This window comes from Lepidochelys kempii, chromosome 9 (genome assembly GCF_965140285.1).
Source record: "Lepidochelys kempii isolate rLepKem1 chromosome 9, rLepKem1.hap1, whole genome shotgun sequence".
Taxonomy (NCBI): Eukaryota; Metazoa; Chordata; order Testudines; family Cheloniidae; genus Lepidochelys; species Lepidochelys kempii.
In genome coordinates, this window is record NC_136388.1 from 66,510,390 (window position 1) to 66,522,092 (window position 11,703).

Genomic DNA, 11,703 nt, shown 5'->3' on the forward strand with positions numbered 1-11,703 from the left:
GAGAAGAGATGCACAATGATATAGTCCACCCATCTCTGCTCCAGTCCTGCGCCAAGCACAGCTTGATCTGAACCAAAAATTGAGCTCAGTGTGTCTCTTGTTTGCCTCAGAGGTTGACCTTTCATATTGAAGCTATGAATTATATTTCTATCCATTTCCTTTGCAAAGACTGTAGCCAATGAAAACTAATGTGGTTTTCCCCTCTTTGCCTAACCTTGCAGAAAACTGTGTTCAGCAAAAGCAGGAGCATCAGGAAAAGTGTGAATTCTGTTCTTCACTATCTTAGCAACTGTTCTGTGAGATAAACAAGTAGAGCCAAGACACCTGACAAACAAGTAAGGCTCATCTCTACTGGCCAGGGACAAGGTATTAGCATCTTTCCATCAAGAACCATGATAAAGATCAGCTTGCTAGAAAGGTGCAAACACGTTTCCCTGGCCAGTGGAGGCAGAGCCTGACTTTATAGTCTCATTCTCCCTTCTCTCCTGTCAAATTGCCTGGCCTCTCTCTGAGCTGCATCTACCCTTTCCTGTTAGTACTCTGCTGTAGCAGAGCTTATGGTTCATCTTTAGTTGGAAATGTTCGTCATATAGGCCTTGTCCCCAGTACAGAATTTTGAACTGGTGGGATATTCTCAGTGTGAAGTATCAGCAATGCAGTGTCCACACTGGGCATACCATTTTTGCCGGAGGTTAGTTGTAGTTTACCCTGCATCCATGCTAGCACTGAACTACATTCTGTGACCATGTTACAGTCACTCTGGATATCTCTCCAACAGTTCCTGGGACAGATCCCTGAGGCAGTTTTTTTTTCTGGGATATTTTGGGAAGTTGTTGAAGTAGTTAAACAACCATGAGCCCCTGAGGCTTTTGACATTTCCTCATCCTTTCCTCAGAATGGAGACCAGGCTCTTGCTCCTTGCTTGGCCAAAAAGGTTTCTATTAGAGCTCTTGAAAAGTCACTGGGAGGCATAGCTATGTGGTATTCCAGCAGTATTTTCAGAGAGACATAGACCAAGAACAGCAACAAATGGGGGGTTTGCTGCAATGATTGTGCACCCCTATGCTCAGCTCAGAGTAGTCAGTTCCATGCAGTGCTTGAGGACGATGCTTATGAGGTACAGCATTGTCGGGAGGTCTAGATCATGACTTCACATTGGTAAGACCAAGTTGTTCTTCAGATCTTTGATAAGCAGCACATCAGCATATGGAAGGAGACCTTTCTCTACCTTCTTGATGAGCTAGCCCAAGCAATGTAATGCCAGGGTATTGAAATGAGAGCACCATTCCCCATGGAACAGAAGGTAATGACTGCCCTAAGGAAGCTGGCCACTTGGATAGTTCTTTGTCAGTTGGATACTTTAGCTGCCTTCAAAAGTTCTTCAGCACTTCTGGAGAACACAAGTGTCAACCAGTGCTTAATCCAGACAGTTTCTTTGTAATATGAAGTCATTGGGAGAAAAAAGAAAGTTTATTCAGGGCTTTAGCATCCTCTTTCACAAAGTAACCCATGAGGATCACTGAGTTTCCAGGAAACCACCCCTACCGAGTGGACGGCAGGGTGGGCAAGGAGTTCAAGAGGTTACAAAGTGGATAGGGTTTGGGGTTTTCCACCACTGCAGATCATGGGGATCCATGGGAAAGGCAATCCCCAGATAGGCAGGAGTAGGAGAGATGGCCACTTAGCGGGCCGATTGCTCCATGCTACTCGGCTAGTCTCCCTACTCATGGCAGCATGGCTTCTTACAGATGTACTGATACAACCTTTGGTTGAACTAATTGATTGTCAGATAATTCAAATTAGCTACCACAATTGTAAATTCTAGTGTAGACAATCACAGACATTTGTAAAAGCTAAGGGAGACACTTTAAAACCTCCTTGAACACATGTCTGTGGAGCATCAATGCTAGAATTTACAATTGTATTAGCGGTCTATTAGCTTGAGTTTCAACAGGACCAAAAGCTTGAGTGTATTTGTCTGAGAGTTGCTTGGAGTAGCATTAACGCCTGATTCCTTTGCGGATATCTGCAGGTTCAGCCAATGAGAGTTCAGCCATGAGAGCAGCAGCTCCTCTTCCTAACCATCCTGACCCTCAAACTTAGTAGAACCTGGTCCTTGCAAGGATGCAGCATGGGGCCTCTGTAGGTTCTCAGTGGGGGATGGGATGATTCCACAGAGATGACATATCTTATCAGTGCCCCCAGATCCATTCAACACACTCTCAATCCCCAATGCTCATAGAAGAGGAGGGTGATTTCTGAACTTGAGTCTTGTTGTTTTGTGCATAAATATTTGCATTTGTTCTTAAAACACAGTAGTTTGCAATAAATATTTTTAGATTTTAAATAAAATAGGAAACACGAGTAAATATGTTTTGATGGAGGTTCCTTAGCAATGCTTAATTACCAATAACAAGTAAAAATTAAGTAAGCAAATAATTTTTAATGATTGAAAAAATAGGCAATTTTTTCCTTATGAGTGATTAACTTTAAGAGGAGGAGTGGTACCCATCCGGTCTTGGTTTGACCCTGCATTAGCCAATGGGGGCAACATCTTTAACTCCCTTAGGCAGTAGTTACTTTACATGCCAGTGTATCAGATAGAGAGGACTCTGGTTTGTATTGCAGGTGATGAATGGTGATTATCAGCACTTTTTTATTCTGATATGAAACATTGTCTCAGAGTTGGGGACTAAATCTCTTTATACTTCAATGACAGCAGATTAGAGAGTGTAACCAAATCCCTCTCTGGTACACTAAACAGGGCAGAGACTTAGAGGTCATGCATTCAATTTTGGGCAATTACTGTCAGTTTAACTTTGAAGATGAAGGAAGATAGTGTATAATTAATCAAGCAGATAGGCATGCATAGCTTTAGCACAAAAGATTTAATGGAACAATAAACATGGAATTGGAAAACAGGAAGGGGGCAAAAGTTGTCATTTTGGAAGCGACAAATTATAAAGGGCTGTATCCTCTCCCTCACCCACCAACCCTCCCCATCCTTTTTCTAAATATGTCGTAATGAAAACCAGAAATGCAGAGGGGATAAGGAGCCAAAGAAAAGACTATGTCAGTTTCTACTATCCAGTTAGAAACTATAACTAGATTTCAGGTTTTATTCTCTCTAGTCAGCACTGAAAGGTGCCAGGTTGAAAGATCTAGAGCTAGAGCTTGATGTCATCCACAGAACCGGAGTAGCACTGGAATAAACAATGCAAGCTTCCTCCACACTAACCCTAACAAGGTATCACAACCATGATCGAAATCTATTTTAGGAACCCATATGCCCCCTGTCACCACTGTAACTGAATGGCTCAAAATCTCTAATGTATTTCTCCTTATAACATCCCCGTGGGCTAGAGCAGTTCTGTTGTCCCCATTTTACAGATGGGGAATTGAGGCCTACAGAGGCTGAGCCCTGGTCTACACTATGAGGTTAGGCTGAATTTAGCTGAGTTAGGTCAATTTTATAAGCAATGTGGCTACACAACCAACCCCGTTCCGTTGACCTAAAGGGCTCTTAACATCAACTGCTGTACTCCTCCTTGGTAAGGGGAGTAGCCCTAAAATCAACCTTGCTGGTTCAAATTTGGGGTAGTGCAGATTCAGCATTGTGCAATTCGACAGAATTGGCCTCCAGGAGCTATCCCAGAGCGCTCAATGTGACCGCTCTGGACAGATCATTCAACTCTGATGCACTAGCCAGGTACACAGGAAAAGCCCTGGGAACTTTTGAATTTCATTTCCTGTTTGGTCAGCATGGCGAGCTCAGCAGCACGGGTGACCATGCAGTCCCAGAATCGCAAACGAGCTCCAGCATGGATCGAATGGGAGACACTGGATCTGATTCCTGTATGGGGAGAAAAATCTGTGCAGGCAGAACTCTGATTAAAAAGAAGAAATGCTAAGATATATGCCAAAATCGCACAGGGCATGGTGGAGAGAGGCTACACCAGGGACACACAGCAGTGCCACCTGAAAGTTAAGGAGCTCAGGCAAGCCTACCAAAAGACAAAGGAGGCAAATGGTCAGAGCCCCAGTAATGCCACTTCTGTGATCAGCTGCATGCCATTTTTTTTGGGGGGGGGACCCTACCACTACCCCACCACTGTCTGTGGACACCTGCAAGGGGGGAGTCTCATACAACATGGAGGAGGATTTTGTGGATGAGGAAGAGGAGAAAGAGGAGGAGAATGCGCAGCAGGCAAGCAGAGAATCCGGCAGCCAGGAACTTTTCATCACCCTGGAGCAAATACCCTCCCAGGGCCTATTGTTCCCGGACCCTGAAGGCAGAGAAGGCACCTCTGGTGAGTGCACATTTGTAACTACACTACTGGGGTTAAAAGCAATTGTGTTTAATGTTTGATTTGCCCTGAAGAATTGGGATGCATTCACGGCCAGAGCAGCTACTGGAAAAGTCTCTTATTTGTCTGGGGGTGGAGCGGGAATCTCCATGAAGCTCTCCTAGAGGTACTCTGAAAGCCTTTGCCGAAGGTTTCTGGGGAGGGCTGCCTTATTTCGTCCACTATGGTAGGACACTACCATGCCAAGCCAATAGCAAGTAGTCTGGAATCATTGTAGCACAAAGCATGGCAGCAAATGGTCCTGGGTTGTGGTCATATTCATGCAACATTCAGTCTTTATCTTTCTGTGTTAGCCTCAGGAGAGTGATATCATTCATGGTCACCTGGTTGAAATAGGGGAATTTTTGTAAGGGAACAGCAAAAGGATCCCATTCATTCTGGGCTGTTTGCACTTGGCTAAAAGGTATCATCCCTGAGAATAGCCATGGAGTGTGGGGAGGGGTGAAGGGATCATCCCAGAGAATAGCCATGTGGTGGGGAGGGGTGTGCTGCAGGTCCACCCCAAAATTTTTAAATGGCAAACCCAACCGGCATTGTTTGCTATGGGGAAGGAGGGCGCTGAAGTTTGAAACCATTCCTACATATTATGAAGGCGGAAGAAGCCAACCCCATGTACCAAAAGGTTTACCATGGCTGCCTGGAAACCGAATTCTGTTGCCCAGACGTGTGTGTGATGTGTCACCATACCGGCAGGCACTCAATATAAAAGGCAAAATGAGACCTTGTACCTAAAGCACATGTGCTGTCTGCTGTGAATTGCTTGATTCACTGTGAAAGAGTCTCTCTCTTTTTTGTTCTCAGGAATGTATCTTCTTAAATTTTACTCTCCCTTTTTATCCCCCTTGCAGGTGCAAATGTTTCTATGCTCTCCCTAACATCTCTGTCCATGAGGTTATCACAGATTAGAAGGTGAAAAAAATGCACTCGCAATGCCATTTTTTTTTCAAGCTCATGCAATCCTCCCGCACTGATCGGGCACAGCTGAATGCATGGAGGCATTCAGTGGCAGAGGCCAGGAAAGCAGTCAGTGAACGTGATCAGAACACGCAGGAGGCTATGCTGAGGCTAATGGGGGAGCAAAAGGACAAGATCAGGTGTCTGGTGGAGCTGCAACAAGAGCACAGACCGCCGTTGTATCCACTGTATAACCGCCTGCCCTCCTCCCAGGTTCCATATCCTCCTCACCCAGACGCCCAAGAATGCAAAGGGGGAGGCTCCAGGAACCCAGCCACTCCACTCCAGAAGATGGCCCAAGCAACAGAAGACTGTCATTCAAACAGCTTTGATTTGTAGTGTGGCTATAATAAGCAATGTGGCCTTGTCCTTCCCACCTCCCCCACCCCACCTGAGCTACCTTGTCAGTGATCTCCCTTTATAAAAAAATAAATAAAGAATGCATGGATTCAAAACAATAGGGACTTTATTTCCTTTGCCAACTGTGGTCTAAGGGGAGGGGGAGACTGGCTTCCAGGGAAGTAAATTCAACAAAGGGAGCAACCGGTTCTTCATCAAGGAGAAACACACACAACTGTCACACCGTAGCCTGGCCAGTCATGAAACTGGGTTTCAAAGCCTCTCTGGTGTGCAGCACACCTACCTGTGTTCTTCTAATCGCCCTGGTGTCTGACTGCTCAAAATCGGCTGCCAGGCGATTTGCCTCAACCTCCCACCCTACCATAAACGTCTCCCGCTTACTCTCACAGATATTATGGAGCACACAGCAAGCAGCAATAACAATGGGAATGTTGGTTGAACTGAGGTCTAACCTAGTCAGCAAACACTGCCAGCGAGCTTTTAAATGACCAAAGGCCCATTATGCACTTGCTCAGCCTATAGTTGAACTGCTCCTTACTACTGTTCATGAAGCCGTACACAGGCAGCCTGGGCCATGGGAGCAACGGGTAGGCTGGGTCCCCAAGGATAACTATTGGCATTTCAACATTCCCAATGGTAATTTTCTGGTCTGGAAAGTAAGTCCTTTCTTGCAGCTGTTCGAACAGCCCAGAGTTCCTACAGATGCGAGCGTCATGTGCCTTTCTGGGCCATGCCACGCTGATGTTGGTGAAACGTCCCTTGTGATCCACCAGTTCTTGCAGCACCATTGAGAAATACCCCTTGCAGTTTATGTATTGGTGGCAAGGTGGTCTGGTGCCAAGATGGGGATATGGGTTCCATCTATCGCCCCACCACAGTCAGGGAACCCCATTGCAGCAAAGCCCTCTATTATGACCTGCACATTTCCCAGAGTCACTACCCTTGTTAGCAGAAAGTCAGTGATTGCACTGGCTACTTGGATCACAGCAGCCCTCACAGTAGATTTGCCCACTCCAAATTGATTCCCCACTGACCGGTAGCAGTCAGGTGTTGCAAGCTTCCACAGGGCTATCGCCACTCGCTTCTCAACTGTCAGGGCAGTGCTCATCTTGGTATTCCTGCACTTCAGGGCAGGGGAAAGCAACTCAAAAGTTCCAGGAAAGTGGCCTTAGGCATGCAAAATTTTTGCAGCCACTGGGAATCATCCCAGAGCCACAACAGTATGCAGTTGCACCAGTCTGTGCTTGTTTGCTGGGCCCAGAATCGGCGTTCCACTGTATCAACCAGCCCCACTGCCACCATGATGTCACAACTGACACTTCCTGTGCTTTCAGGAACGTCTGTGGCCATGTCCATCTCAAAATCGTCCTCATGCTGGTGTCTCCTAGCCAGGTTCTGCACATACTGTAGAATAATGCATGAGATGTTAACAATGCTCTCAGCAGCAGTGCTGAGCTGAGCAGTCTCCATGCTTGCCGTGCTATGGTGTCTGCATGGGTGACTCAGGAAAAAAGGCACAAAACGATCATTTACCATTGCTTTCATGGAGGGAGGGAGGCAGGCAGGGGAGACTGACGACATGTACAAAACCACCTGTGACAGTGTATTTGCCCCATCAGGCATTGGAAGCTTAACCCAGAATTCCAATGGGCTGCAGGGACTGTGGGATAGCTACCCACAGTGCACCACTCTGTGAGTTGATGCTAGCCACGGTATTGAGGACTTACTCCACCAACTTAATGCGCTTAGTGGGGACATACAATCGACTGTATAAAATCCCTTTCTAAAATTTGACTTCTATAAAATCGACCTAATTTCATAGTGTAAATATACCCTAAGTAACGTGCCCAAAGTCACAGGGGCAGAGGAGGTAAATGAACTCCTGAATGCCAGGCTGGTGCCCTAACTACTGGATCAGCCTTCCATCCAGCAACAGCCTGTGGGGAGCAGAAGCCAGTTAGGTACTCAGCTGAGCAACAGTAGTATTCAGGACAGAGTTGGGCTGCGACTACCCCTTCTATAGAATCTAGACCACTAACATGGCAATGACAAGTCTGAATTAGATTTGAATCCATGCCCTGGAAACATAAAGGACTCTGTCACTCTTTGCATAATCTCCTGAAATTTCAAGGGGATAGTCTTCTAATTACTTCTCACATCCAATTTGCCAAGGTAAGTAATAATTTCCCCTCTTCTATGAAATGTAGATGTAAGGAGCATGTCAAACAGCTTGCAGTAACTCAAGAGTATAGTGCTCCCCAGATGCTACACCTGTTTCTCATCTATCATTTTCTTTTTTAACATTTGTGTTTACTCTCCAGAAGCTTATGAATAACTAAGTTTTGCCATCAGGGAAAGTCAACGCTGAATGCTCCTTATTACTTTTTAAGATGTTTCTTTGTATTGTGTTAGTGCCCATAGGCTTCAGTGAGGATCCTACTGTGGTGGGTGCTGAAGAAATATGTATGTGGAACAGCCTTTGCCGTGCAATCTAAAAAAGGCAAACAGCTGAGGAGTGGGAGAAAGTGATACAAAACACAAGCACAGGGCCAGCTTAGTGGTGATGATGACAGCTGGCAACCATCACTCCGAGCTGAAGTGGGGAGAGGAATGTGGAAATAGGAGGCGAATGGGTGAAATAAGAGGGAGGAGGAAAAAAGGACGCCAAGTAAAAAGTTTGGGATGTGAGGGGTAGAAATTGTAGGAGAGGGGTGTGATGATGGGGGAACACAACCATTAGTAACACAGCAGATAAGATTCCAAACTGTCACTTTCACAGCTCTCTTGATGTCTGGGAGCCGTAAAGGCCTCTCCCAGATGCTGCAGTTTCTAATGAAGAAAAAGAGGAGGAGACTATTAGGCTCAGTGGCATTGGTTTGTATGAGGATGGAAGGTCATGGCTTACCCCGGGAACCCTCAGCTATAGTTCATGCTGGCTGTTTTGAAGAAGGAGCGCCCATCATTGTTTTAGCTGAAGTGCACTAATGGCTTTATATTTATGTATGTAGAAACAATGGGCTTGTTGTCAAAGTTAGTTTGCAAAAGTCTATATCAGAGATGGCTTGAGCCATGAATTATGGTTTTGGATTCAGACTTCCCCCCAAAAAAATTCAAAGGGCTTTAGATCTGGTGCTGACGTATGGAATCCCCTTCTACAGATGGAGTCAAGCCTCATGGTTCAGGAGCAGTATGGATTTGAAATCCCCCAAACTTCAAAGGTTTTTGGAGCCAATGTTCTAGTTCAAACCCGTTCAGAGCCTTATATACAAACACACCTATTGAAGTAGATATTTACTGTTGGATGCAGAATTCCAGGCATTTGGATCAATATTAGGCATCTGCTGCATCTGGACAGTACCTCCAAGAAGCACTGGGATTGAAATCCCATGTGAAACAGAGATAACTGAAGGCAAAAGATGAAGCGTTACAATGTAGTTTTTCTAAATGTCAAATAATTGTAAGATAAGTCTTAGCAAAATGTCTTACCATAGCCTTTCTATTTCTGAATGCAGTTCTTCACCTTCTGCCACAATGGCTCTGTTTACAAATGCAACACTAGTGGTTAAATATCTCTTGTCTGCAACATCTGTGTTAAGAACTGGTGGGGTTTCAAACTGTGAACTGTGAAACTCTGATAACAAGAGAGCATGCCTGGCCCAGTGACCCAAAACAAAGAAAGCAATGGAGGTAAAAGGGTAGAGCTGGGAGGAAGAGGGAAAGTTCAGAATTAACCTAGGATGATTATATGTTCTGACAGAATGAAGTAGCTGTTACACACTACACTGAAGATACATGGCGGGGGGTGGAGGGGGGTGAACCAAAAACAGATGTAGACTTTGTATGCAGTAGATAATATAATTTATGTTTTAATACTTGAATCAGTAGAGCTGCTGCAGTAGACTTTCTGTCAGCAGTGGCTAAACAATATGCAGACAGTTAGACATGTATGTTTAATTATGCCAAGATTTAAACAGCTCCTTATGGAGTCCCATGTGGTTTAACAGAAAATGATAAAGAATCATCTGTAAATTCTATAGAATGGGTATCTGCTATAGATTGCTCCAGAATGGTTGAAAGGGCCTCATTCTCTATTACATTTGATAGGTTTTCAGAATAATCTCTTTGGATCCCTGTTGGTGCCATAATTATTGAAATCCATGCAATGGCTCCATAAGAGATCCTTTGTCTTCTTGTGCCTCCATTTGCCCATCATGGTGAGACACCCTGACATACACAATTAAAGTACCATGTATTACCAAGTTTTGCTGGACCCAGAGCTCTGATTTTTCCCAGTTGGATGTCTGCTTTAAGACATTCTCTTCTGTTGCACTCCTCTGAGACCTGCTGACAGTAGAATAGGGTTATACAATATTAGTGACAGTAGTCGTAGCTCTACACTGTGCAAATAGCATGCAACTGTGCTCCAAGGTGTATGCAGCATGACTTGTGCAGTTAGGTGGATTGTGACCGACTTGACCGCTGTGCATTGGAGTACAAATGGAAACCCAATCAGGCCAGCTGAATAGTGCCCAGTGTGGGGTGGCAGTGCAAGAACAATCTGCACCCTTAGGGCTATTTCACCAGGCACTTATGTCCACATGAATACATCTCTGATGGAGAGTAGCATGTGGGAGGACCGTATTGTGGTCAGCCTTGCTTGATGCAAATCTAATACGGAAAGGATTGTAACACCTTAGCACTGTTAAGAGTACCCAGATGTGGAGTCAGATATGTGTTTCAGCATGCCAGGTGGACTGCATAGTGGTTGGTATGCCAAATATGCATCGTGTAGACAAGGTTCAGCTGGAGCCAACAAACTGTTTAAAATAGGTGTAATTTTAAACAACGCTTGGCTGACCCTATGTCCATTTAGTGGGACAACAGAGTTTAAGGCCAATTGAGACAAGTCTGGAGGAGCAGTATTATCAACAGGTGTCAAACACAACTAAGAAGTCTAGTAAAGACACAGCCAATAGGACTTGCAAATTCAAGCCTTGATCCTGCATTTTGTTCCACACAGGCAGACCTCTGCACCTGCACATGGCTTTGTGAGAACATAGTGTCTTGTCATGTGGAACAAATTGCAGCATCAGGGCCTTATTGCTAACACTAGGTGCTGAAAAATGGATACTATTGTAAACCTTGTGTATGCAGTGCTGAGACAAAACCTCTGTGCTCTCTCTACACTATCACTTACACCATTGCTAGCTCTCTGTAGCTTCATTTGTGCTGAAAAATAGGTACTAAATTTGCTGTTGTAGATTCATCGTGAGAGGGTGTGAATGTGTATGTATTTTCACACTAGTTTGCTGGTTAATGGCTCCAGCTTGCTGCTGCTGTCTGGTCTTTAAGGCTGGATTAACAGGCTAGCAGTTCATTTGGAGGGCCAAATGAAGACTAGAGCTTGATGTAGTTATTGTTTTCAAATGAAGGAATGGGAGGCTGTAGAAAATAGCAGACAAATTACAGGGAGAAACTAAACTTGTGGGATCTCTGCTTTTTTCCCTGACTAGATTTGCAATTTTCCACTGTCCATAGCAATTTGTTGTATATTGTGTTGTTTTTAAATAAAAGGACTTGTTCAAATCAGACAAGTAGGGTGGTGAGGAATGTTCATCATGCATAAAAGCACAGTGACCTGTACAAAGATTTATAAACATGATGCATGGTCTCTAAGGTTGTGCTCTCTCTTTCTCACAGGCAGACACTTTTGAAAACTAATATTGACCCATCAAAACCTATTCTGGGTTCTAATTTGAACTGAATCTTCTACAGAGTCAGTGTCCCTAGTCCTTATTGAAGCTCAGTCTAAATTGTAGATCAGCCTGTATATTTGAGAAAAGATTCATGATGCTCCTCTAGATGTAAATATTTGTAATGCTTTCTAGAATTATGTGGTTGCAATTTTGATCTCCAATATACATCCAGAAGAAAAGACAACTGAGGGTCTGATTCTGGTGGCTCAGAGCATGCCCACTAATGAGAACCTTGCAAGATCAGGCTCCAAGAGAGGATTTGGTAA